The sequence below is a fragment of the Lampetra planeri genome, chromosome 49 (assembly GCF_965212315.1).
Source record: "Lampetra planeri chromosome 49, kcLamPlan1.2.h2, whole genome shotgun sequence".
Taxonomy (NCBI): domain Eukaryota; kingdom Metazoa; phylum Chordata; class Hyperoartia; order Petromyzontiformes; family Petromyzontidae; genus Lampetra; species Lampetra planeri.
The window spans coordinates 8353289-8379629 of record NC_136155.1 but is presented as its reverse complement, the minus strand read 5'-3'; the positions used below and the strand labels follow the sequence as shown (position 1 = coordinate 8379629).

The 26341-nt window shown below is 56.7% G+C and overlaps 1 protein-coding gene across 1 annotated transcript in view; it reads right to left on the bottom strand.

Annotated features, from left to right (window-relative positions):
- LOC144733952 (LIM domain transcription factor LMO4.1-like) overlaps positions 1-26341 on the bottom strand; it is a 47325-nt gene that overhangs the window by 16037 nt on the left and 4947 nt on the right. The window lies entirely within an intron of this gene.

The window sequence follows — 26341 nt, the reverse complement described above, 5'->3', positions numbered from 1 at the left end:
TGTTTATGAGCTACAAAGAAGGCCCCTTGCCACAAAATATCACCTTATTTTACGTACTTTTTATTTCTACGGCCACAGTTCTATTGAAATGTGTGCTTGTGCTCACTGCCAACGCAGCAGCAGCAGATAATGTCGACTTTGAATGGACGCCTCCTGTGAATTAGCAGTCAACACGAAGACTTCCCCGGACACCGTAGTTATGGCTCCTTAACAAAGCGCATGAGCCTCAATGCCGCCTTCCTATATTTATTGACACTGGAGGAATCCGATAAGCTATAAAACTATTTTTCACAGATGTCCAGTAGGGGAGGGTCAGAACCTTACAACAAAATCAGGAACCCGAGGAATCCTCGAGGTGTCTTGGTCTGGCTCCAATTATGATCTTCAGATATTAGAGGAGGCGTAGTGCCGTTGTTTTTAAAGATATTGTAACGTACTCACCGCAGAGAACCGAAGCGACACGACCGCACTCCCGCGAGTGGCGATGTTTACACACCGCGCCAGGTAATCATCTGAAGCAAAGTCGACCTCAGTGAAAGCCCAGGACCAGTTCAGATATTCGTCACCAATGTTGGCCGCGAGCGGGAATTGAACCCGGGTCGCCAGGTTGGTAGCGCAGCGTGCGAACTACTGCGCTACCGCTCCCGTTGTGCACCACACACACACACACGTGTACGTACGCACGTGTACGTACGCACGTGTGTGTGTGTGTGTACAGGTGTACACACACGTGCGCAAGTGTGTGTGTGTACAGGTGTACACACACGTGCGCAAGTGTGTGTCGGGCAGGAAAGCAGCGCCCCACTTCCGCTGCGAGGGGGAGGCTTCGTGACGGCTGAGACTCACGGCCCCTGACCGCCCAAGTTCTGGGAAACAGCAGAGGCCTCTTCTGGAATCCTGAACGTCGCTCCGGAGGAAAGGAGTCGGCACTGATGGGGGCGGGCAGCGAGCCACGCAGTCATCGAAAACCAGAACCTCATTGCCAAAACCTCCTGCCGATGGCACCAAGACGTCCCATGGGGGGCCGGGGGCCACATGGATCTCGTGTGACAACCGCCGTCGCTACACGCGGAGCCACCCTCGGGATCCTCAGCACCCTTACTCCACTGCCCCGAGCTTCTTTCGCGTCGTACGAAGCCAACCGCGCGACTCGGAGGTGCGGACATCTGATGCACAAGTGGGGACGCGGTTACACGACGATTCGAGCTGCAGCTGCGTGGCGAAGTGCGAGCAACAGAGTGCGGCGTCAGCGGTCGCCACACCCCCCCACCCCCCCCTCTGGGAGTTTGCATCACGGTGACACAACGGACTTTCATTCCGCGTCAGACGACGTTCTCGACCGGTCGTCGAAACACGATCGGCCCTCATAAAAACGTTGCCATTTCCGTTCGCAGGACAAACTAAAGACAAAAAGCAGTTCTAAAGTTTGTAAATCCGGAGGATTTAAAAGTGCGTAGCTCCGTTGGCTTCCCAATATCGGAAGTCAGAGCGTTCCAGACGGCCGCAGAAGCGCGTCTGAAAGCGCCGCGGTGACCGAACGCGGCGAGCGTCGCGGGGCCGTGGCTGGGCCGCGGGCACATAATTGTCGCTCGCTCGCTCGCACGCAGTTCGACGTCCCGGTTGCTGGCTTCTCACTTCCAATTAGGCCGAGGGATTTTAAACGAACGCCGTTCTCCTTTAATGAAATCGATTTCTTTTTGGCGGCGGCGGAATTTCGCGCGCACCTCGAGTTCAGTCGAATCGATCGATGTGAGTAATAATAATCATCGTATCGTTTTTGTGTCGTCCTTGTCGTCATTCAAAACGTGGCCGGAGGAGCCACGAGAACGGCCGTGGCCCGCCCGGCCGCGCTCGCGGCGATGGGCGGACGGACGCGCGCTCGCCGAGCGCCGGGCGAGCCGCTCACTCCAATTCTCCATCGCGCCCCTGGAGCGAGCGGGCGGCGAGCGATCCGCTTCTCTCGGAGCCGGCGGTGGTGGTGGCGGTGGTGGTGCAGCGTATCCACGGGGGCGCCGAAATTCATCTTGTTATGGATTAATTCTGCTTTGACAAGTGAAGATGAATGGAGTGGGTAATGTGATGCGATGTAATTAATTTAAATTAGTAATCTGCATTATATAAGCTCGGGTACTTTCGGCGTTTTCACGCTCCGTCGAGTTGGTCGAGGGCTCCCCCCCCTTACCCCCCTCCCCCCCATTAGTAATTTAAAACGTCTGGAAATGTAAAGCTCCCTCCCCAAAGTTAAAATTTGATTTCCTTTCCGCGAGTTAGAGTTGCCTTGGCGACGTTTAATTCATTTCCCTTTGATTCCGACGTCCAATAACGCGCGCGAGAGAGCGGGCGCGGCCAATTTTGTTAATTATTTTTTTTTTGTTATTTGTTCGCACGTTCCGGGCTTAGCAGTTAGCGGAGAGGCTATTTGCGGCGCTGTCATTCAAAGGTTATGAAGCAATTCTGAAGAATGTCGCTCTCATCTGATAACGGCCCAGGCTATTAATTTAAGCCCTTAATTAGAAAAGCCCCACCGCCAAATCCGGTTATCTGCTCACGGGCCCCGCGCTGTTTATGCCGTGGCAAATTACCTTGCACGCACAAACTCCCGCCCCACAGCGCCTCTTTGGAGTCCAAATTGAAACACGCGGATTTACTCAGAGCCCCCCCCCCACTCCCTCGCCCCCCCCGCCAGCTCAACTCTCCGAGGCGACGCGAACGAGTGCAGAGCTGCCTGCGAAGCCCGACACAACCAGCAGCATGCAGACTGCAGACTACACCACCCTGCAGACTACACCACCCTGCATCACCCTGCAGACTACACCACCCTGCAGACTACACCACCCTGCAGACTGCACCACCCCGCAGACTGCACCACCCCGCAGACTGCACCACCCTGCACCACCCCGCAGACTGCACCACCCTGCACCACCCTGCACCACCCCGCAGACTGCACCACCCCGCAGACTGCACCACCCCGCAGACTGCACCACCCCGCAGGCTGCACCACCCCGCAGACTGCACCACCCCGCAGACTGCACCACCCCGCAGGCTGCACCACCCCGCAGGCTGCAACACCCCGCAGGCTGCACCACCCCGCAGGCTGCACCACCCCGCAGGCTGCACCACCCCGCAGGCTGCACCACCCCGCAGACTGCACCACCCTGCAGACTGCACCACCCCGCAGACTGCACCACCCTGCCCCACCCCGCAGACTGCACCACCCTGCACCACCCCGCAGACTGCACCACCCTGCAGACTGCACCACCCTGCACCACCCCGCAGGCTGCACCACCCCGCAGGCTGCACCACCCCGCAGGCTGCACCACCCCGCAGGCTGCAACACCCCGCAGGCTGCACCACCCCGCACGCTGCACCACCCTGCAGACTGCACCACCCCGCAGACTGCACCACCCTGCACCACCCCGCAGACTGCACCACCCCGCAAACTGCACCACCCTGCAGCCTGCAGGCTACAACCTACAGGGTGCAGCCTCCAGCCTGCAATGCAATGAGGCGGGGGACAGCGTCTGGGCAGCCGTGAGGATAGAGAGAGGGGGGGGCGTGACATGGACGTGAGGAGAGAGAGAGGGGGGGTGACATGGACGTGAGGAGAGAGAGAGGGGGGGGTGACATGGACGTGAGGAGAGAGAGGGGGGGGGTGACATGGACGTGAGGAGAGAGAGAGGGGGGGTGACATGGACGTGAGGATAGAGAGAGGGGGGGGGGGTGACATGGACGTGAGGATAGAGAGAGGAGGGGGGGTGACATGGACGTGAGGATAGAGAGAGGGGGGGGGGTGACATGGACGTGAGGATAGAGAGAGGGGGGGGGTGACATGGACGTGAGGATAGAGAGAGGGGGGGTGACATGGACGTGAGGATAGAGAGAGGGGGGGGGGGTGACATGGACGTGAGGAGAGAGAGGGGGGGGGGTGACATGGACGTGAGGATAGAGAGAGGAGGGGGGGGTGACATGGACGTGAGGATAGAGAGAGGGGGGGGGTGACATGGACGTGAGGATAGAGAGAGGGGGGGGGTGACATGGACGTGAGGATAGAGAGAGGGGGGGGTGACATGGACGTGAGGATAGAGAGAGGGGGGGGGGGTGACAAGGACGTGAGGAGAGAGAGGGGGGGGGGGTGACATGGACGTGAGGATAGAGAGAGAGGGGGGGTGACATGGACGTGAGGATAGAGAGAGGGGGGGGGTGACATGGACGTGAGGAGAGAGAGAGAGGGGGGGTGACATGGACGTGAGGATAGAGAGAGGGGGGCGGTCGCTTCGTGGAAACGCGGCAGGGAGAGTGGAGGGGACAGGGGACGGAGGGAGTGACGTGGGGAGGGGCAAGCGCAGAGGTCGCAAACGGGTTTTGATTCCTTAGCCGTACCCGGCCGCACCAGGGTCGCAATCGGGTACCTGTACCCGTACCCAACCAGGGTCGCAATCGGGTACCTGTACCCGTACCCTACCCGATACCCGGCTACCCGTACCCGGCCGGGTATCGGGTAGGGTACGGGTACCGGATTGCGACCTCTGGGATGAAGCCATGTTGCAAGCGGGTGGGTTGATTCTAGGAACTTGAATTGTGAGGAGACAAGACGTTGGGAAATGAGTGACAAACGGTTACTCACCAGTGACTCACGGCCTACCCGTACCCGGCCGCACCAGGGTCGCAAACGGGTACCCGTACCCGCCCGGGTACGGGTATCGGGTATCAGGTACCCGATTGCGACTTCTGGGCAAGCGAGAACGCGGGGGAGGGATCGGACAGGAGACTGGGGTCAGGTGGGGGGTAACGAGTCGGGGGGGGGCGGCCCAGGTTGCCTGCCGCCGCCTTGGCGCGTTGCGAGACGGGGACGCACAGAGGCTCGCGCGCCCCCCCCCCCCCCCCCACAGTCACGCTCGGACGCACGTGGGGCTCCCCCGAGCGAGTCAAATCTTTGCTGGGGACCTTTCGCGAACTGTGGGGCAATGACGGCACGTGGCTCACGGTGGCCTTGCGCCTTTGCGAAATGACGTCACACGGGGAACTCGTCACCGCCCGCTGTGAGTGGAGCAGACGGAGCACGTGGTATTCTGACGTGTTCATAGATCCCCCCACCACCATCCCTGACAATGCCCCGTTTCACACCTTTCGTACTCTTGGGACACAACACCACCATCGCAAATTAGTTGGGTATTACTTTGTTTTATTTGGGGGTGGGGGGTGGGAGGCGGCTTTGAATGTGTAACCTGATATGTCTGGCGGTAATTTATTTGTAAATACTCTGGAAAAAAAATCGCCTCCGATTTCATGAAAGTGCGGGGCACGCGTTGTGACCGCGCGTCAGGATCGTGTAAAGTTCTGCTCGAGTCAGCGGGCGTGCCGTGCCAGCGTCCGCTGCGGGCCATGTGGCGATCACGTGACGCTGGGCAACCGACAGATTCCGCGTACAAATGCTTGTCACCGTACGCTCCACGTGTCCTGGCTTTTATATCTCTATACGGATCCTTTTCTCCCAGCTCTCCAATGGGCAGCGCACGAGGCGGTTGGACAAAGGAAGCGCAGCTCACGGATACCCTCGGGTCCTCCCCTGAAGTGTTGAAACGTCAACATTCAGGACTGGAAGGAGCAGCAGGCTGCCCACCGCCTTGGGGGTGGCGCCGCTGCATGCAGCAGGCCGCCGCGGGGCCCACTTGGAGGCCGCAGCGTCTCGACGACGACGGAGCGGATCGCCGCCACAACAACAATAAACTCCTTTAAAAATATTTTTTTTAAACAACGGTTTTATTAACAACTTCGTCTAACTCACGGTCGAGAATGACGTCAATGGCGCCTGAGACACGCGTCGCCTGCTTTTTGTGTGAGCCGATTCCACAGTTTAGGGACCGCTGCGTTTTTGACCTCCACACAAATATATAATTAATCAGCCGTCCATACAAACATTGTAATTGGTTGAAAGGAGGCAATTAATTGTCACCGGATCAAAGTACGTGTGCAAAATTTTGAATTGATTGGACAACAGGAAGTAGACTAACTTTTGATTACAAGATTTGACCACGACAAACGCAAGTGAAGTTTAATAAACCGTTGAAAAAAAGGAAAACGGAAGTCGACCCCGGGCACTGCGGATTCCCACCACCGCCTGGGGCCGCGTGGCACCCTCGATGCCCAAAGATCTGCGGGATCCAGAAATTGGGCTCCTCAGTACACCTCGAGAGCCACTAACAAAACCTGACGGACGTCATCCTCGAACCCCGGGGGACAGCCGACGACAATGATACCATTTACATGCAGAAGCCTTGAATGGCTTGCGCCTCGGTTCGACGATCGCAATACTGTGCAGTGAAACACCTCTCATCCGACACGCCGACATTCAAACCCCCTCTTATACGTGGTACCTCCAATAAAGCCGCAGAACATATCTGCTTATTCCACATGGGAATTCCACATTTACTGGGATCGCAATATAAAGTCCAGTCTTGCCTTAACCATCACCACCACAGCAATGTATCGCTATCCCCACTCCTCCTCCAGTCTTCCCCCACGCTGTAAAAGTCGAGTCGCTGCCCTCGCACCGTTCAAATGAGCCGCCCACGCCGCTGTGCTCGCGACGTTAGCGAGTGGGGAGCGGCAGCGCAGCAGCGGTCAGTACGCTGCTGCTGCGCTGCAAACCCGGCGACCCGAGTCAGATTCCCGCTCTCGGCCAACACCAGTCACGATTATCTGAAACGGTCCTGGTCCTCCCCTAGGTCGACTCGGCCTCAAATGAGTGCCTGGTGCAGTGTGAAAACATCGCCACTGGGGAGACAAAGGCGGTCGGACGTGGTGCTGGCCACCCACCCCCGGGAGTACCGTTCCGGCCTTCATAGGTGCTGCTCGCTAACAGCACTTGCCCCAACAGTCTGTTAAGCCTATACGGGTGATCTCTGTATTTGGTATGTAAACTAGTTACAGACTGTACTTATTGTGAATAGGCAGCTTGACATTTCGTACAAGATGTGTCCCTTGAGGAAGACCCAAGTCCACAATGTCGATTCTCTAATTGCCTGTTTTTGTATGCTAAGAGTCACGGAGTTTTCTGTAAACACCCTTAATTGTCCACGTGTACCTCACGAATGTTAAACTTCTTTCGCACCGTACGAAGCCAACTGTGCAAATCATACGTGATGGTTATAATGGTGGTGGTTGTGATGATGGTGGTTTTGGTTATGATGGTTGTGATAGTTGTGGTTATGATGATGCTGATGGTTGCAATGTACGAAATGTTGAACTTCCTTCGCACCGTACGTAGCCAACAAGCGGCCGTACGCTCCGCCAAATGGACGGACGCGGAGGCCCTGGAAGTCTTACCAACACTTCTCGACGACGAGTCCGTCCAGTTCTTCCGCTCCATCAAGGCCGACAAGAAGAAGACGCTGCAGGGTGTCTTCGAGGAAATGGCGGATGCGTACGAGCCTCCGGACGATGCCCATCGTAGATTTGTTCAGCGCCAACGGGCGCCTGATGAATCGCGGTGGCTTTCAGAGGCGCAGTTCTGGAACTGGCGATGGCAGCATACCCCGGGACGGAGCCGGATTTGTTGGAGCCCCTTGTGTTGGGCAAGATGCTGGAATTGTCTAGAGACCTGGGGATCCCCATGCCGGTGTGCAGCCATGATAAATTGACGTCCTGTGCTGGACGCTCAATTTAATCTCCGACGCTGGAAGCAGGTGTCAGCTTGGACGGGGGGCCCCATCGTTGAAGGCGGTGCTACGGGGTGGGATCCTAAGAAGGCGGTCTACGTTTCTGACGACAAGGTTCCGCAGAAGTTGACGGCCGCCTCCGCCCAGTGGCCTGCTCGGGGGGGAACGGGGCCGAGGTCCGGCCCGCCGGCGTGGGAGCGTCGGGACAGAGGGGGTGCCACGCGCCGGAACGACGTGGATTGTTTCCGCTGCGGCCGTAAGGGCCACTTCGCCAGAGACTGTTGGGCTCACATCCCGGGGCCGCCCCAGCAAGAGGCCTCGACCACGGACGTCGCGCGAAAAGACCGGCCAGGACAGGCAAGTCAGTGCGCATCAGACACCCGGCAAGGCCTGTCACCTCATGCATCACCATTGCCGTGCGGTCTGTGTGTCGTTATCAACGAGGTGCCTCCGATTGACCCGTGTCGCTCGCTGACGCAATGGCGCCGATTGGCACGGAGGGTAGTTGCGGCCGCTACGGGGTCGTCCACTGTACCGGGTTCTATTCAGGGGGTCGAGGTGCGTATTTTGGTGGACTCCGGTGCGTCCGCTACCATTATTTCGGATGTCATTTTCCATCTTTTGGGCATTCCGCCAGGGAGAGTGCGAGCGGTTTATGATTCATGCATAGCGGCGAACGGGGGAAGTATGGGCATTGTGGGCCAGGTGGACGCCAACATATCAATTGGGGGGGTGTCGGCTTCAGGGACCGTTTTGATCTCTAGGTCCCTTGCGGTACCCTGTTTGTTGGGGACTGATTTCCTGGCAAAAATGCCCATTCAAATAAGGGTTGATCAAAATTGCATTGAATTACCAGGGGGGCGGAAAATTTCGTTCCTACCGTCGCCATGGGGCCAGCCTGCCCCTGTTTGCCAGGTGCAGGCGCTGTCCGAAGTATCTGTTGACATTCCACCTGGTTCGCAGATGCTTATCCCGTTGAGATATCGGAAGCCAGTACCTGGCGTTGAGGGAGCGGCGGGGGTTCTGTTATCGTCGTCCACGGCTATAACGGGCGGCTCGGCGCTGGTTGGGGCACAAACGATTGTCCGGCCGGGCCAGCCCCCGTTCTTACAGGTGCTAAATGGGAGTGTGGAGAATGTCAGTGTCCCGGCCGGAACGGTTTTGGCTCACGCTACGACCACGTTCACGGCCCATGACAACTGGGCCCGACGTGTTCAGCTCGGATGATTTTGACTTGGGACGCACCTCCCTGCTTTCCCACCACATTGATACGGGGGATGCCGCTCCGATTTGGTTGAACTCTCATCGGTTGAGCCCGACGGAGCGGGATCAGGTTCACGGTGCAGTGGAGGACATGCTGGCCGCGGACATAATATCCCCGTCTAACAGTCCATGGGGCGCGCCGGTAGTCCTTGTAAAGAAGAAGGATGGGAAACTGCGATTTTGCGTCGATTTTCGAAAATTTAACAAGGTGTCCGTCGCAGACGCGTACCCCCTGCCGCATATGGATGATTCCCTCGATGCCTTGTCTGGGGCGAAGTTTTTTTTCAATGCTGGATCTCTCTTCGGGATTCTGGCAGCTTCCCCTCGACGAGTCCTCGAGGGAAAAGACGGCTTTCCGTACGCCGCAGGGACTGTTTCAGTTTAATTGCCTTCCGATGGGCTTGAATGCGGCCCCCCGCCACTTTTCAGCGGTTGATGGAGCTGGTGTAAACGGGTCTGCAGTGGGAGACATGTTTGATTTATTTAGACTATGTCATCGTCTTTAGCCGCACATTTGATGAACATTTGCAAAGATTGGAGACGGTTTTTGCTAGGATGCGCTCCGCCAATTTAAAATTCAAACCGAAAAAGTGTCACCTACTGCAACGATCCGTGCGTTATTTGGGACACATAGTCAGTGCGGACGGGGTGGCCACGGACCCGGAGAAGACGGCGTGCGTCCGCAACTGGCCAACCCCGGCCTCGGTTGGGGACGTACGTCGCTTCCTGGGGTTTGCCTCATACTATCGCAGGTTCGTTCCGAACTTTGCTATGATCGCTAGGCCCTTGCACCTCCTTACGGGTAAGGGTCGGAGGTTCAGTTGGGGTCCGCCGGAGGAAGCGGCGTTTGAGGGCCTACGCGATCGGTTGGCGACGGCGCCGACATTGGACTATCCGGATTTTGATCGACCTTTTATTCTGGATACGGACGCTAGTGACATTGGGATCGGGGCCGTTCTGTCACAGTTCAAGGGCGGCGGTAGCCGTGTACTGTCCCCGGCAAAAACCCGCTACTGCGTTACTCGCCGCAAACTATTGGCTATTGTCTATTTTCTCCGCCAATATCGGCAGTATCTTTACGGCCGGTGGTTTATTGTGCGCACGGACCATGCGGCTCTGCAATATGCCCTGAGGGTTGACCAACCATCTGGCCAACTGGCACGATGGTTGGAGACCCTGCAGGAATTTTCCTTCGACATACAATATCGGAAGGGGTCGCGTCACGCGAATGCGGACGCACTCTCCAGATTACCGCAGGGGTCCCCTTGCGCTTGCGCGTCGGGTACGAATAGGTGTACGCCGGTTCAGCTACCCCCTCGGCCTGTCGTGTCAGCTGTCGAGGTGCCTGGGGCTCCGGTGTGCCCAGGACCGGCCGATGGGGTTCTGAACCTGCCGCGCTCGGTATGGATTCGCGAACAATTGCTTGACGACTCGTTGGGGGGTTTACGGAGTCAGGCTGCGAAGGGAGCGGGGAGATTGCTGTCCGGTGGGATGCCGGGGGCCGCTCTCCGGGATGGTTTGCTCATGTGGAGGGAGGGATTGCATGACCGCTGGCGTCTGGTAGTACCGTCGTCGTTACGGTACGAATTGATTCGGACTCTGCACGGCGACACTTTATTACATCTCGGGGTGCAGAAGACTTTGTTAACATTGCAGCGAGACTACTTCTGGCACGGCATGACGACGGATGTCGTCGGACACATTCGGGCGTGTCCCGAGTGTGCCCGGCGGAAGCCGCCTAAAAACCCTTACGTGCCGCCGGTGCAGTCTATACAGGTGTCTCGAATCAACGAGTTGGTGGCGCTGGATATTTTGGGACCTTTCCCGCCATCCGCTAGGGGTAATAAATATTTGCTGGTCGGGGTGGAATATCTTTCCCGTTGGCCGATGGCTTGGCCCTTACCCGACCAGTCGGTGGCATCTATCACGGACGCCTTCCTATTTGGATATGTGCTGGACAAAGGGGCGCCGGAGAGGCTACTCACGGATCAGGGGTGAAATTTTTCTTCCAAATTGTTGATGGAAGTGTGCGCTGCTCTGGGAACCAAGAAGGTTCGTACGTCTCCTTACCACCCGCAGATGGATGGCATGGTGGAACGGCTTAATCAGACGCTGTCAGCCATGCTATGTCACACGGTTGACGAGAAACAAGCTGATTGGGACTTGCATATACCTGGGGTACTCTCCGCGTATCGGATGACGCCTCATGCGTCCACAAGGTATTCTCCATTTTTTCTAATGTACGGCCGCGAGACAAAACCCGCAATCTGCACGGGTTCGGTTCGGATCGTGGCGCTGGTACGTTCATACGTCTAGGTTGAAGCCCTACGTGGCCCCGCGGACGGATGCGTCATCCCCTGATGTTGCCTTGCCGGTGTCTGTTGCACCCGACGCACCTCTGCCCTTGCCTGTTGACTCTGCAAGCGCGCCTGTCGTGCCTTCTACAGACAAACCAGCCGTGACGCAGGCGGATGTGGCGAATCCTGCTCTGGGTGGGCCTACCACGGCGACGGGGCCACTTGACCCCGCTGCCCCTCCAACCCCACCACAGACACAGTTGCCAGAGACCCCGGACTTGGGTCTCTCTGGGGAACGGGACCTTGGCATTGATGGGCCTCCAACAGCGGCGGGCGGTTCTACTCCCGTCGATCTTAAAACCCCGTCGCGTTCTCGGTCTGTGGGGGGACCGCCGCCCGTTCGTAATGGGCCGGCGACCCGCACGCGTTCCAAATCCCTTTCCTTTCGTTGATTGTTCTTGTTCTTGTTGTTCTTGTTATCGTTGTTATATTCTCCGTTGTCCAGTGATGCCAGATGGTTACAATGTTTCTCGCATTATTTTATTATATTTATTGCAGCCGGGGACAGCTGGGTTTTCATTAGGGGGGGGGGGTCGTGTAATGCGAGCAAGGATTGAGGGGGGGCGGAGTCTGGGTCATGTGGGGAGTGGGTGGAGTTAGGGTCACGTGGGAGAGAGGATTTAGGGGGAGAACCGGAAGGGGAAAGGGGAGTGGAGACGGAGTGAAACAGGAGGAGGCCACGCTGGGCAGGACGGAGAGAGTGGCGCGGTCGCCACGCGGTGGGAGACGTCGACACCGTCAGCCATCGATGTCAGACGCAGAGAGCTAGCGGCTGTGGGAGGCTAGCTGTATACGGGGCAGCAGTGAAGCTAGAGAGCGGAGCAGCGGTGTGGCTGCAAGATGGAGCAGCAAGGAGACTGCCGAACGGAGCAGCAGGGAGACTGCATATCGGAGCAGCAGGGAGACTGCATATCGGAGCAGCCGAGTGGCTGTGGAGAGATCGTCGGGAGGGACGCAGCCCTGAGCGAGGACGCCGTGGTAACGAGATTCTACGAACCCAATAAAGGACAACGGAGATCGACATCTGAGAGAGAGTCCTTTATTACACGTTTGTTGTTGTTTACCATTGTAAACAATTACACTCAGCCCTATTTATCTCCGTGTCTCACCAGCCAAACAGACATTTAATTATTGCCACAATCGGTCTCTCGCAACCAGCGACATTACGCGCATCACAAGAGCCCATGCAGCCACAGTCATCTGCGACCGCCACTTTCTCACTTCCACACCGACACCACCGGTGATCGGAGACCGACGAGCCTCGTTCCTAAGCTCGGCCGAAGAAAAGCCGGCACCAAGCCTGCGGGGCATGCACAGCAACCGGAACGCAGCAGCACGGCAATGCCGCGAGCGAATCCTCGTTTGTTCTTTTGGGCTCCTCTGTGCAAAGTGAGCACAAACACAGCTCGGGAGCCGAACAAATTTAAATGAACTCGAGGCTGGGGCTGGCTAACGGCTGCATCACCACGACACGCCTGCGTGTGGTAGCCGTCGTATATATCTCGAAATGCAGAAGCCGGAGCTTAGCAACCGGTACCAGGAATTCCACCCACGTCAAATGTTACCGGTGACGATTCATGGCCGATTTTGGACAGTGTCCTGCGCAGGATGGCTCGGTGAACTCTGGGCCTACCTCGGACCGGGGCGCATCCCTAGGGCCGGGCTTCCCAACCCTTTTCATGCCACGCCACTCACTCTCGAGCGGCCAGAGGGGGGTTGAGAGGGCCGGAGGTGGAGGCTGACGGCCGTCTGCGGCCGGACTGTGCCAAGATGGAGGGTGGGGGTGCGGGGAGGAAGGCGGGGGGAGGGGGTATTTAAAAAAATAAAATATTACTGCCCATTCAGTTTTACTATTTTAATGCAAACGTGCCAACACAGGTCGCCGGGCCATGTAAAAAAATCTCCGTGCGCACCGAAACAGCGTCGTGTGGTCACGAACACCACTACCCCCCTCGTCCACCACCACCAGCAGCACCAGAGGAAGAGCTCAGGAACAGCGGAAACCAGGTATCCACCGACTCGTTGGGCAAGTGAGGCTCCCTTAGCTCAGCCGGTCCCAGTGCCTCCCTCAAGGCCTGGGAGTCTTGGTCAGGAATCAGACTTGAAGCAACATTTTTCTGACGAGTTTAACAATGAGGTTGGATCCACTCGCCTGGCAACGAACTACAAAATATTTACACGGAAATGAAAACGCCCCAATGACGGAACGATTCTTCAATCAGTATTCTATTTAAAAAAACGAAAGTTGAAGAATTACAAAGACACAGATCCCCCGTATAGCCTTTACAGACTGTTGGGGCAAGTGCTGTTAGCGAGCACCTATGAAGGCCGGAACGGCACACGAGGGGGTGACTGGCTAGCACCACGCCCGACCGCCTTTGTCTCCCTAGTGGCGATGTTTACACACCACACCAGGTACTCATTTAAGGACCAGTTCAAATAATCGTCATTGGTGTTAGCCGTGAGGGGGAATCGAACTCGGGTTGCCGGGTTCATTGCACTGCGCGCTAACCACTACGCTACTAAAGAATTACACCTCTTATCACACGCACACATATATATAACCTGCTGATGAAGATCAGATAACTAAATCATGGTCAATTTGAAGGCTCACCAGCCACAAGGAGTACATTGGACTGAGAAAATAATGTTATACCCCCCACACCCCCCCCCCCCAAAGAAAATCCCTTCTCCCCTCCCCCTGCCCACTCCGATAAATCCGGTGTGCCAGCCGATACCATCGATGCCCCTGGCACGTCAACGTACGATGTGGACGGAGGATGTGGTGTAAAAATATTAGACTTTTTTTCTTATTCTACATCAGTATCACCCACAGTTCGCTACGAGAGAAGCTCAACATACACACGTACAGAGGGGCCTTTCAGGGACAACCAAACATTTACCGTGACCGGGAGGCAATCACGCGGGACAAAGGGGAGCGCCGCACCGCAACTTTGCCATTCAGAGTCACCGGTGCCATCTCCCGGCAGTACAGCACGCGAAAACAATGCCACAAGATTTAGTTTTTGTAAAAAAAAAAAATCCCCACCGCCTCGGCCCACCTCCTCCAAGACGTCCTCCCACCTCCTCCCACCTCCTCCAAGACGTGTGGCCAGCACAGCGACGAGGCCAATTACCATCCAGAAGGGCGCTCTAGAGCTCCATCTAGTGGAGGCCCTTCCACTACTCCACACCTCTACACCACACCGCACCTCTACACCACACTGCACCTCTACACCACCCTGCACCTCTACTCCACACTGCACCACTACCATACCCTGCACCTCTACACCACACTGCACCACTACCATACCCTGCACCTCTACACCACCCTGCACCTCTACACCACACTGCACCTCTACACCACACTGCACCTCTACACCACACTGCACCTCTACACCACACTGCACCTCTACACCACACTGCACCTCTACACCACACTGCACCTCTACACCACACTGCACCTCTACACCACACTGCACCACTTCCATACCCTGCACCACTACCATACCCTGCACCTCTACACCACACTGCACCTCTACACCACACTGCACCTCTACACCACACTGCACCTCTACACCACACTGCACCTCTACACCACACTGCACCTCTACACCACACTGCACCTCTACACCACACTGCACCTCTACACCACACTGCACCACTACCATACCCTGCACCTCTACACCACACTGCACCACTACACCACACTGCACCACTACCATACCCTGCACCACTACCATACCCTACACCTCTACACCACACTGCACCACTACACCACACTGCACCACTACCATACCCTGCACCACTACCATACCCTGAACCTCTACACCACACTGCACCTCTACACCACACTGCACCACTACCATACCCTGCACCTCTACACCACACTGCACCTCTACACCACACTGCACCTCTACACCACACTACACCTCTACACCACACTGCACCACTACCATACCCTGCACCACTCCACATGGCACGACGGCACGCTGCACCACTACACCACTACCATACACCGCACTACACCACAAGCCGCACCACCCTACACGACTTCACTGCATCACTGCACAACACCACGCTACACCACTTCAGCCTCTTACTGCGTGGGACACAGACCTCCGGCCACAGGAGAGAGAGGGGGGGGTATCACCCACGTCATGTTAAGAAAACAACAAATTCTCGAAAAACACGGCATTACAAATGATGCAACAGAGGGTGGAGAAAGTAAACCCCCTCCGTCGATCCTCCCGATTATAATTAAAGAGCGCGGTACGCGGCGTCACGTGCGGCGTCACACACACACACACGTGCACACACACGCGCACTCGCACACACACACGCACACACGCAAACACGCACACACACACGCGCGCACGCACGCACACACACGCACACACGCAAACACGCGCACACACACGCGCGCACGCACGCACACACACACACGCGCACGCCTACGCACGCGGCGTCATTCAGAGAGCTGTTAAACTGCGGGGGGGCGGAGGACATCTTCCCTGCTCGCTCGATCAATTGGAGTGGGGGGGGGCGTGTTCATCTCAGCTGCAGGGCCACCCATTCCACGTTCCCATGGCAGGGCCCTGTGTCTAGGCCGACCGCCATCTACTTCTCTCCGCCCCCCCCTCCCTCAAGACGACTCTCATTTATTTTGTTTGAATCAACTTTGAGACAATAAAGCAGAGTCGCAAACCCTGGCCAGGAGGTGAACTCGTAACCTTTAGCGACAGTGGGCTACGTATGGTGCGAACACACACATACAAACCTTTGCATCGGAGCAGCTCTGCCCACGGTGCCATCGGTCAAATGGTTGGACGAAACTGCAATGCGTTTTGATTTTTCCAAAATAGACGATTGTCCGTTCATGCCCGTTGACCAGCTGTGTTCCTGGCGGCAATTGGGGCTTGTGGACAATCGCCCGCTAGGCTGCCGGGTTCTGGCAGCGCCGCGTCCACTGCCTCGTCCCCTCTGTGTGCTCAGCGTTGTGGTTCGCCGCTCCTGCTAGACCGCCGGGTTCTGTAACCGGCGGGGGAACGTGGACGTGGTGGTCGCCCGCTCACGGTTCGTACCGTAAGCAGCGCCACGTCCACTGCCTCCGCCCTCTGCGTGAGCATCGTCGCGGTACAGCCACGGAGCCCAGAGCAGGTCTCTAACTTGTCGGTACCACCTGAGGTGGCAGAACCCGAGTGGTCCTAATGGCCCAAGAACAGTGACTTATGCCACGGTCGCTGCGTCGCACGCTTTCAGATGCGCTTCTGCGGCCGTCTGGAATGCACTTCCTTCCGATATTAGGAAGCCACTGGAGCTATGCACTTCTAAATCATCTAGAGTGGCGAACTCATTTCATTAGAACTGCTTTTTGTGTTTAGTTTGTCCTTCTCGTTTTATATCCCCTCCCGCCCACTCCGCTCTCAATCCCTCCTACTTCTAACCACTCCCCCCCTCTCCTTGTGCAGAATCACCGTTTCCCTACTTGCCCCCTTGCGCTGGAACAAACTTCCCTTCCACACGAAGCGAGGAGCACCCCTCTCTCCCGGTCGAGTTTCCGCTCCTCCCTCAAGACCCCACGTCTCCTCCCTGGGCCCATCCTTCCCTCCATCCCTAGGCACCCCGTAATTCCCGTACCCGCTAGCCTCCCTCCCCTTACTCCCATCCCTATTCGCCGTACCACTTTTAGATACCCTCATTGTTCCCGCTCACAACCCTTGTAAAGCGCGGCGCACTCTGTCCAGTTAGGAATCACGACGACTGCCGTCAACAAGCGGCAACCGAACATCGATCGATCATCTCCCGCTCTCTAGAGCAACAACAACAACGACAACGAGCCCTGTTCAGGGCCACACAATGCGCCGGATAGGATCCTTGTCCCAGGGCCTCCAAATGAGCATTGAGGCACTCGCGCGGCCCAAGTGCGAGTATCTCACGAACGTCATGAGCGGCGGCACACTCCGCTGCTCCTCACACGGTTATCTGGGCCCGACCCGACTGAATGTAAAATTGTAGTTGTTGATCTGCATCAGAGAGAAGAAGACGATCGGATTATCAAGCAACTCGCTGTTGTTATTGGCCATGTAAATTAATTGGTACGGCGAACGGTCTGCCACCACAGATTTCCGCTGTGGCCCCACGGGCGAATATGAGCCCAAGTACCGGTGAGGCACAGCGCTGTGACAAGTGCCGGTGAGGTGAGCGAGCGGGTGAGGCATAGTTTACACCCCTGCCTAGCTCGTAACGAACCATTGACAGGGAGATGGTGTGTGGTGTGCAAGATCACCAAGGTCAAAGGTCACAAAAATCACCAAGGTCAAAGGTCACAAAGATCACTTCGCCTTTATTCCAGGTACATCCCCTAACCCCCCACCACATTCAAACTCCTCTGCGTCTAACATGGCGCCCAGCAGACAGCCGACACGCGGTGGCGAATCGTCCGTTTACATTTCAGCATGAGAGTCGGCCTATTGCCGTTGAACCTTTCGGCGTATCTTAATTTGCGATTTCACCAAAATTCGTCACACAATAACAATCTGCCCGAGCTGACGCGCGCTGAAGGGCCATTTATTATCAAACATTGATTTATGATTGTGCATTCGTTTTGATTTCTCATGGTCACGCAATTGTTTTTCCGCAGGTTTATAATTGCTTCACTGCTGATCATTTATTTTATTTGTCTTGCATTTGTCACTTTTGGTGATCCAGGCCACTCTGGAAAATTAAAGTAATCCGAATCTCTTGAGTTCTCACCGGCGTAGACAAATAAACTTGACTTGAATCTCGACATTTCCCATCGCAAACATACGTACATATGTACATCCCAAGCTATCGGACCCACGTGTTCATCTGTCACGTGGGGACTGAACCTGTGAGCAACTCCAAATACAGAGATGGCAACTGCCCAACGGAAACACAACATTGGGGAATCTATTAGCAATTACTTTTCAAACTTGACAATTTAAGGTTAAACATTAACGCCGCGTGTACTAGTACAACATTCTCTGGCACACGTCATAACGGGTACTGTAAGATCCAACCGTATCCGTTCCGTGCTCATCGAGCTGCATGGACTTCCTGTTGCTGAACGAATATACATTATCATGTCGCCCTCATTACACACAAAGTGCTTGCAACAAATGAACCACGACAGCTTGCTGATCTCGTCAAGGGGCATAAACAATCGCGCGAACTCGGGTCTTGCTCGCAGCAGCGGCTTCTGGCTAAGACATCGAACAAAGATGGTCACCGCATCGCGCGCTTTCAGATGTGCTTCTGCGGCCGTCTAGAACGCTCTTCCTTCCGACATTAGGAAGTCACCGAGAGCTATGCATTTGAAATCTAGATTTTTAATTTACACGATGCGTCACCTGCGGCTGAGGAGGGGCCATGCGCAGTAAAATCCACGTGGGGGCACGCACGCTTGCTCCCACGCGGTTTCGTTGAACTGCGGCTCGTGGCCGAGTGCAGCGGGTGACATCACGAGCATCACCCGCCCCAACAGGCCATCTGGGAAAGAGCTTCATAGCTCATCGAATTCCTCCCGGATAAATAAAGACTCCGTGTGGCCGTGCCCCTCGGTGCATCTGGGTGATTTCCTGTTCCAACGACCATTGTGGTTGGCACTCATCTCCTGTTGACAACCCAACAGAAACAGTGGTGGAAATTCCACGTTCCTAAGGCGGGGACGAGTCTACGCATAGTACAAACGCTATTGACGTTCCCACAAACCGGTACCCGTTTTATCGACCCTGTAGGGATGATGGGCCGAGTGAAGACCAAGCACGAGGGTGGGCGAGGGGTCATGCCGTGTCCCCGGACGACTGCCCGTGTGCAGAGTTTTTGCGTCCGCGCTTGCGTCTCCACGCTTGTCAATTGATAACAATAAGTGATGCTAAAACTAAACCAAACTATGTTTTTATTTTACCAGGTAAGGCCCACTGAGTGATATAGCTCTTTTTCAGAAGCGACCTGGCCACAAATGATAGCTCAACGAAGTGGCTTATCATGTGGACATTAATAGCAGGCAAATACTCAAAACGTGTGATGTCGATTCTGAAATGTGGAGGGAAAGACCAGAAGACCCAGAGAAAAATCCACACGACCACCATGGGAAGAGAGACGCAAACTCCAAATATACAGCTGCAGGCATCAGTCGGGATCGAACCCACGGCCTCCTGTATACCAGGTGAGGAAGTTAACATCTCGCCACCAGGGCAAGAGTTAGGTGTGAGAGTGAACGTGATGGGAGGAGGATCAGCGGGGGGGGGGCGTGGAGGGGGCAAGCGGAGGCAGAGCCACTGGCGTCCCTCTCTGCGTGTGCATGTCGCCATGTTTGCTTACGTCTAAATTTCTGTATTTCCCTGCACGTCTACTTTGTGTTTGCCTGTGTATGTGGCTGTGTGCGTCTCTCGCTCTCTCTGTGTGTGTCTGTGTGCTTCTCTCTCTCTCTGTATGTGTCTGTTTGCGTCTCTCTCTCTGTGTATGTGTCTGTGTGCGTCTCTCTCTCTCTCTGTGTATGTGTCTGTGTGCGTCTCTCTCTGTCTGTGGGGAGAGGTAGTATAGTGGATAGTGCCGCACGGAGCTATGAACCCGGCGACCCAAGTTTGATTCCCGCTTTTGACCAATAACAGATAATATTTTAACTGGTCCAGGGCCTCCCCTAGGTAGACGCAGACTTAAACGAGTACTTGGTGCAGTGTGTAAACATCAGTAATCGAGAGACAAAGGCGGCCGTGCCATCCTTCATAGGTGCTTGAAAACAGCAATTGCCCCAACAGTTTGTTAAAAGGCTATCTGGGGGGTCTTTGTTACCCTCTCTCTGTACGTTTCCTCGTATACGTATCTGTGCATATGACCGTCTTCAGGCTCGCTTGCTTACCAACCGATTCTGGACGTAGTCAGATTTTGCAAAGGGATCACGAGCAATTGAAATATCCGGACAAAGTGAAGTCATTGGGGAGTAGGTTGCGTTGGCTGCATCGTGTAGCCCGCGTGCCCAGCGCCGTCGCGTGCCCAATTAAGTTCTTTTTTTCCGGCCAAACACAAGGGGCCAAATGGGCACAGCACGAGCCGGAGAACAGATGGGATGATTTTGTATGGGACGACCTGGAGCTGAGCAGACTTGTCGAAAGCAGGTAACCGGCGGTGTTGGCTTGGCCTCTGCGGAGTGGGGGGCTCGTAAAACGCGTTTCTGGGAAACTAGCAGTGGTCAAACTGCAGGAACTCTGCAGGAGGTAGAGCGACGTCCGTGCGCAAATTTTATTGAAAGAGTGCGGCCCTGAACATTAATTATATAAATACACACACACACACACGTATGTTCAACACACGTACATTACAACATCAACCAGGACGGGGCCGGTGCAAGCGAATCAGGCGATGGCCGGGTGGGGCAAGAGGAGAGCGAGGCGCGCCTTGGTCACGGTGGAGAGGGAGTGGGATGCAAGAGCTGGACACAGAGCCGGCCACGAGGCCGATTGTTCACTGCCAAGGGGGGCCCCGTCAGCTCCCCACCACACTCCCTCCCCCGTGTCCCCCACCCACCACGGCTGGGTACAAGGGGAGCTCTGAGTGGGGGGGGGGGAGGGTTGGGGGGGGTGCGTGCACACCGGAGGTATTTACAAGTCGATTCCGCCGATTGGTGCGCGAGCTGGGAATGCACCGATTGCATCATTGCCGATTGTATCGTTTGACTTCGCCGAGACGTGGTGGTTCACCGCTTCATTCATGGCCTGATCTAGTTTCATTTACGATGGTCCCACGCCACTTGATATAGAAAAAAAACTCGCACAACAAATAGCCCTTCCTGGCTTGTGTGTGTGTGCGTGGGGCCAGGTCCTCACCCCTTTCAATCAGCACATTACAGGTAGGGTCGGTGCTGCAAGACCCCCAAATCCACTGGGCTGGTAGAAGCCAGGAGACGGTACGGCAAGTCGCACTCCCGATCCGTCTCAATGCACCTTCCTGTGCCATCCCCACATTCTCGGGTACGCACGCAAGCGTGCACACGCACGCTTCCCACCAACCTGTCGACGTCGTCGCAGGCCACATATTCTGACGCAGGCCTCTCCTCTCCTCAAGGAAGGCCCCTCCTCTCCTCAAGGAAGGCCCCTCCTCTCCTCAAGGAAGGCCCCTCCTCTCCTCAAGGAAGGCCCCTCCTCTCCTCAAGGAAGGCCCCTCCTCTCCTCAAGGAAGGCCCCTCCTCTCCTCAAGGAAGGCCCCTCCTCTCCTCAAGGAAGGCCCCTCCTCTCCTCAAGGAAGGCCCCTCCTCTCCTCAAGGAAGGCCCCTCCTCTCCTCAAGGAAGGCCCCTCCTCTCCTCAAGGAAGGCCCCTCCTCTCCTCAAGGAAGGCCCCTCCTCTCCTCAAGGAAGGCCCCTCCTCTCCTCAAGGAAGGCCCCTCCTCTCCTCAAGGAAGGCCCCTCCTCTCCTCAAGGAAGGCCCCTCCTCTCCTCAAGGAAGGCCACTCCTTTCCTCAAGGAAGGCCCCTCCTCTCCTCAAGGAAGGCCCCTCCTCTCCACAAGGAAGGCCCCTCCTCTCCTCAAAGAAGGCCCCTCCTCTCCTCAAGGAAGGCCCCTCCTCTCCTCAAGGAAGGCCCCTCCTCTCCTCAAGGAAGGCCCCTCCTCTCCTCAAGGAAGGCCCCTCCTCTCCTCAAAGAAGGCCCCTCCTCTCCTCAAGGAAGGCCCCTCCTCTCCTCAGGGAAGGCCCCTCCTCTCCTCAAGGAAGGCCCCTCCTCTTATCAAGGAAGGCCCCTCCTCTCCTCAAGGAAGGCCCCTCCTCTTCTCAAGGAAGGCCCCTCCTCTCCTCAAGGAAGGCCTCTCCTCTCCTCAAGGAAGGCCTCTCCTCTCAAGGAAGGCCCCTCCTCTCCTCAAGGAAGGCCCCTCCTCTCCTCAAGGAAGGCCTCTCCACTCCTCAAGGAAAGCCCCTCCTCTCCTCAAGGAAGGCCCCTCCTCTCCTCAAGGAAGGCCCCTCCTCTCCTCAAGGAAGGCCCCTCCTCTCCTCAAGGAAGGCCCCTCCTCTCCTCAAGAAAGGCCCCTCCTCAAGGAAGGCCTCTCCTCTCCTCAAGGAAGGCCTCTCCTCTCCTCAAGGAAGGCCTCTCCTCTCCTCAAGGAAGGCCTCTCCTCTCCTCAACGAAGGCCCCTCCTCAAGGAAGGCCCCTCCTCTCCTCAAGGAAGGCCCCTCCTCTCCTCAAGGAAGGCCTCTCCTCTCCTCAAAGGAGGCCCCTCCTCTCCTTAAAGAAGGCCCCTCCTATCCTCAAAAAAGGCCCCTCCTATCCGCAAGAAAGGCCCCTCCTCTCCTCAAGGAAGGCCCCTCCTCTCCTCAAGGAAGGCCCCTCCTCTCCTCAAGGAAGGCCCCTCCTCTCCTCAAGGAAGGCCCCTCCTCTCCTCAAGGAAGGCCCCTCCTCTCCTCAAGGAAGGCCCCTCCTCTCCTCAAGGAAGGCCCCTCCTCTCCTCAAGGAAGGCCCCTCCTCTCCTCAAGGAAGGCCCCTCCTCTCCTCAAGGAAGGCCCCTCCTCTCCTCAAGGAAGGCCTCTCCTCTCCTCAAGGAAGGCCTCTCCTCTCCTCAAGGAAGGCCCCTCCTCTCCTCAAGGAAGGCCCCTCCTCTCCTCAAGGAAGGCCCCTCCTCTCCTCAAGGAAGGCCCCTCCTCTCCTCAAGGAAGGCCTCTCCTCTCCTCAAGGAAGGCCCCTCCTCTCCTCAAGGAAGGCCCCTCCTCAAGGAAGACCCTTCCTCAAGGAAGGCCCTTCCTCAAGGAAGGCCCTTCCTCAAGGAAGGCCCTTCCTCAAGGAAGGCCCTTCCTCAAGGAAGGCCCCTCCTCTCCTCAAGGAAGGCCTCTCCTCTCCTCAAGGAAGGCCTCTCCTCTCCTCAAGGAAGGCCTCTCCTCTCCTCAAGGAAGGCCTCTCCTCTCCTCAAGGAAGGCCTCTCCTCTCCTCAAGGAAGGCCCCTCCTCAAGGAAGGCCCCTCCTCAAGGAAGGCCCCTCCTCAAGGAAGGCCCCTCCTCAAGGAAGGCCCCTCCTTGCAGGACCCCTGCAATCCGGGGGATGCTGCTGGCTGGTTGGGCACGAGTCCCAGGCTCCCGCATAGCCACCCTGAGATGGCATCCGTTTCCACGAGGCTTGCTCTCGCCCCCCCCCCCCTCCTTTGGTTACGCTGCGTTTAATTATTTACCTTCCAAAATCTCTAATGGGGCTCCGCCTTGCTATTGGCATGCAGGTTTGCTTTCGTCTGCACGCGCCGCTGTCGCCGTGCCCCAAAAAAAGACGGAATGGCGCGCGGCAGCCACGTGTAGCGCACGAGGCTGGTGCCGGGCGCATTCATTCTCGCACACGGGCGCCGAGCACGGGGGACGTAGCGCCGCTTTTGCGACAGAGGAGTAACAACGCTCGGGCTGGCCAGGAGAGTTGGCGCGGTTGCCGGGACCACGCCAGGAGCTGTCGCTTGAACTGCGAATCAAAGATCAGCTTGCCAACACTCACTACTTCCCGCTGGGGGAAAGAGGAAGAAGAAAGATTTTTTTTTTATCCGCTCCACATTTATTTACTGCCCGTAGCATCGTCGAGGCACGCAAACTGGGTGACGTACGTGTGACCGGTTCCACCGCTGGTTAAATAGACTACACCTCGCCACTGGCTACATCCGTCGAGCCGGTCGCATCTGCGCACAACTCTGGCTGTCTGTGTCCTGAAAGTTGAGTGCGAGCCGCCGCTCTGAGCACGGCGGTCGCGGCGCGGGCCGGCGATCTCGACGGGCGTCGAGCCTCGCTCACGCGCGCGCAAAGGATGGGCGGGGGGCGGGCAAATGGTCGGCGCTGGTTGCTACGGAAGCCGCAGGCGTTTCTTCGCGCACGACGCATCGCTACGTCCGCAGGGCAAGGGACGGTGCGAGGGGTGGACGACAACGCAGCCACGCTGCGCGGCATCTGCCCTATGGCCACTCGAAGGGGCTGTCACCATTCACCACGCCGCAGCGAACGGTGGCCCATCCACTAGATTGAATTATGGCAGCCCAGTCACCGGAATTGAATTCCATCGTGGAATTGGCGCAAAGACTCGCCCAGTCAGTGTCAGGGTTGGGAAGGTGAATTATTCCACCCCTTCAAGTTACCACCATGGTGGCAGTCTTGACAAATCATAGGTTCGGTGATCACGGGGAATCCTGACAATTTGGTGAATGCCGCACGACCACCGTCCTCCCATTTGGCAGCGCAAGACAAAGCGATCGGCGCGACTCAAATGCAACAACGTCCCTTCAAAGTCGGACGCATCACGACCTGTGGCTGTGACCTGACCCCTCTATCCCCAACCCTACCGAGTCCTAACCAACCCTACAGTCAGAAGTCAAATTATTTCTGCAACTCGTCAAACTTTGAGAGGAGGCTCACAAATTACTTAATTGGGAGATGCGTAGCAATCGTTGCCCACCCCCATACCCCCCCACCGTTGTAATTAAAAAAGTAAAAACGATAACGTTCAACGCCAGATCTCGCGTGACTTTTCTTATATTCTAGCAGCTGAACTCTAAACCTCTTCAGTACATTAGACACCCCATCATCATAACAGAAGAGGACAGTACGGGAACAACCTCCATCGGACACCCAACACGCCTCGGGGCAAGGATGTGTCATAGCATGACAGCCGCTTTGCATTGCTGGATGAAACCGCGCAGATGCAAAGCATTCCGTCGCACGGCCGTTGCGGTCCCACGACTCGGACCCGACCTGCCATGGTGGCGAGATATTGACTACCTCGCCGGGTATTCAGGAGGTCGTAGGTTCCATCCTGACCCTGACTATGGCGTTATATATGGAGTTTGCGGTGTCGCTCTCACCGTGGCCACTGCGTGGATTTTTCTCCGAGGTCTTCACGTTTTTCCCCTCCACACTTAGAATCAACGTCTCGCGTTTAGAGTATTATTGGACACTAAACATTTCCATGAGATAAGCTGCTTCGTTGAGCTATCATTTGTGATCACCAGGTTCGTTTCTGAAAAACTGTTATTTAGCTCAGTAGGCTTTCACCTTGGTAAACTAAAATCAAATGTTTAAATCTTAGCAATAGTGCGCGCCCAACACGCGTGGGGTTCGGGCCAAGTTGGGTGGGAAGTGGCCCTTAGGGGCTCTGCACTCAAGGCAAACACCACGGGGGAGGGTGAGGCAGCCGTCGGCACAGCAGCAGCAGCGACGGCGGCCGGTGCTTGTCTCGCAAAGCTGCCGCGCGCAAGGCGGCAGTGTGCCGCTGACGAACGACGCGCCGGCATGGGGGCAAACCGACCGCCGCCGCGGCCGCCACCGCCGCCGCCACCCACCGACTGCAGGATTAAAGTCGGGAGGACGCGGTTCTGTTTTGCGTGCAGCTCCACGGGAGTGAGAATTGATACGCGGGGCCCCAACGACCGGCTGAGCGGCCGGGGCGAGGCGCGTCCATAACCTGACGTTAATGGTCCGCGGAGCGCGAGAGAGGCTGCCAACAATATCTGCGTAACGCCGCACAGAGGCCGGTCCATTAAGCAACGCCGCCACCATGGCCACACGGATGTCAACATGACATAGGGGCTGGCGCCAACGCCGCTCGCACGGGGGAATTAAAATAAAAATTCCTGGCCCATACCGCGAACCCCGGAGTTAAATATTATTGCAAAGGTTGCTGCCACCTGCAAGGCCCGCCCACCGGCATGAACGACGAGCGCGCGCAAACGCGGAGTGGCATTCCTGACGGCATTTGGGGGACGGCGTTCGCGGAATATTCACACGTCGGCAAGACGCGGCTCGTGCGCCTGCGGCCTCCGTGCCGGTCGGCTTAAACGGGTTTTACAAACCGGTGGAGACACGAGGAGCACTCGGGAGATTGACCAATGAATAAGAGACTCAATGTCGGCAGTGGGAAGCCGCACCAGTGCCTTGCGCGGAGGCAACGTGCGGGCACAGGCTCGAGAACAGGTGGGCATCGCCTGGTTGGAAGGCGACCGGGCGGCACAAACGCATGGGGAGATGCGGGGAGACTTGAGAGAGGCGGGAGGTGTGGGGAGACTTGAGAGAGGCGGGAGGTGCACGTTGACTGCTGCTCTG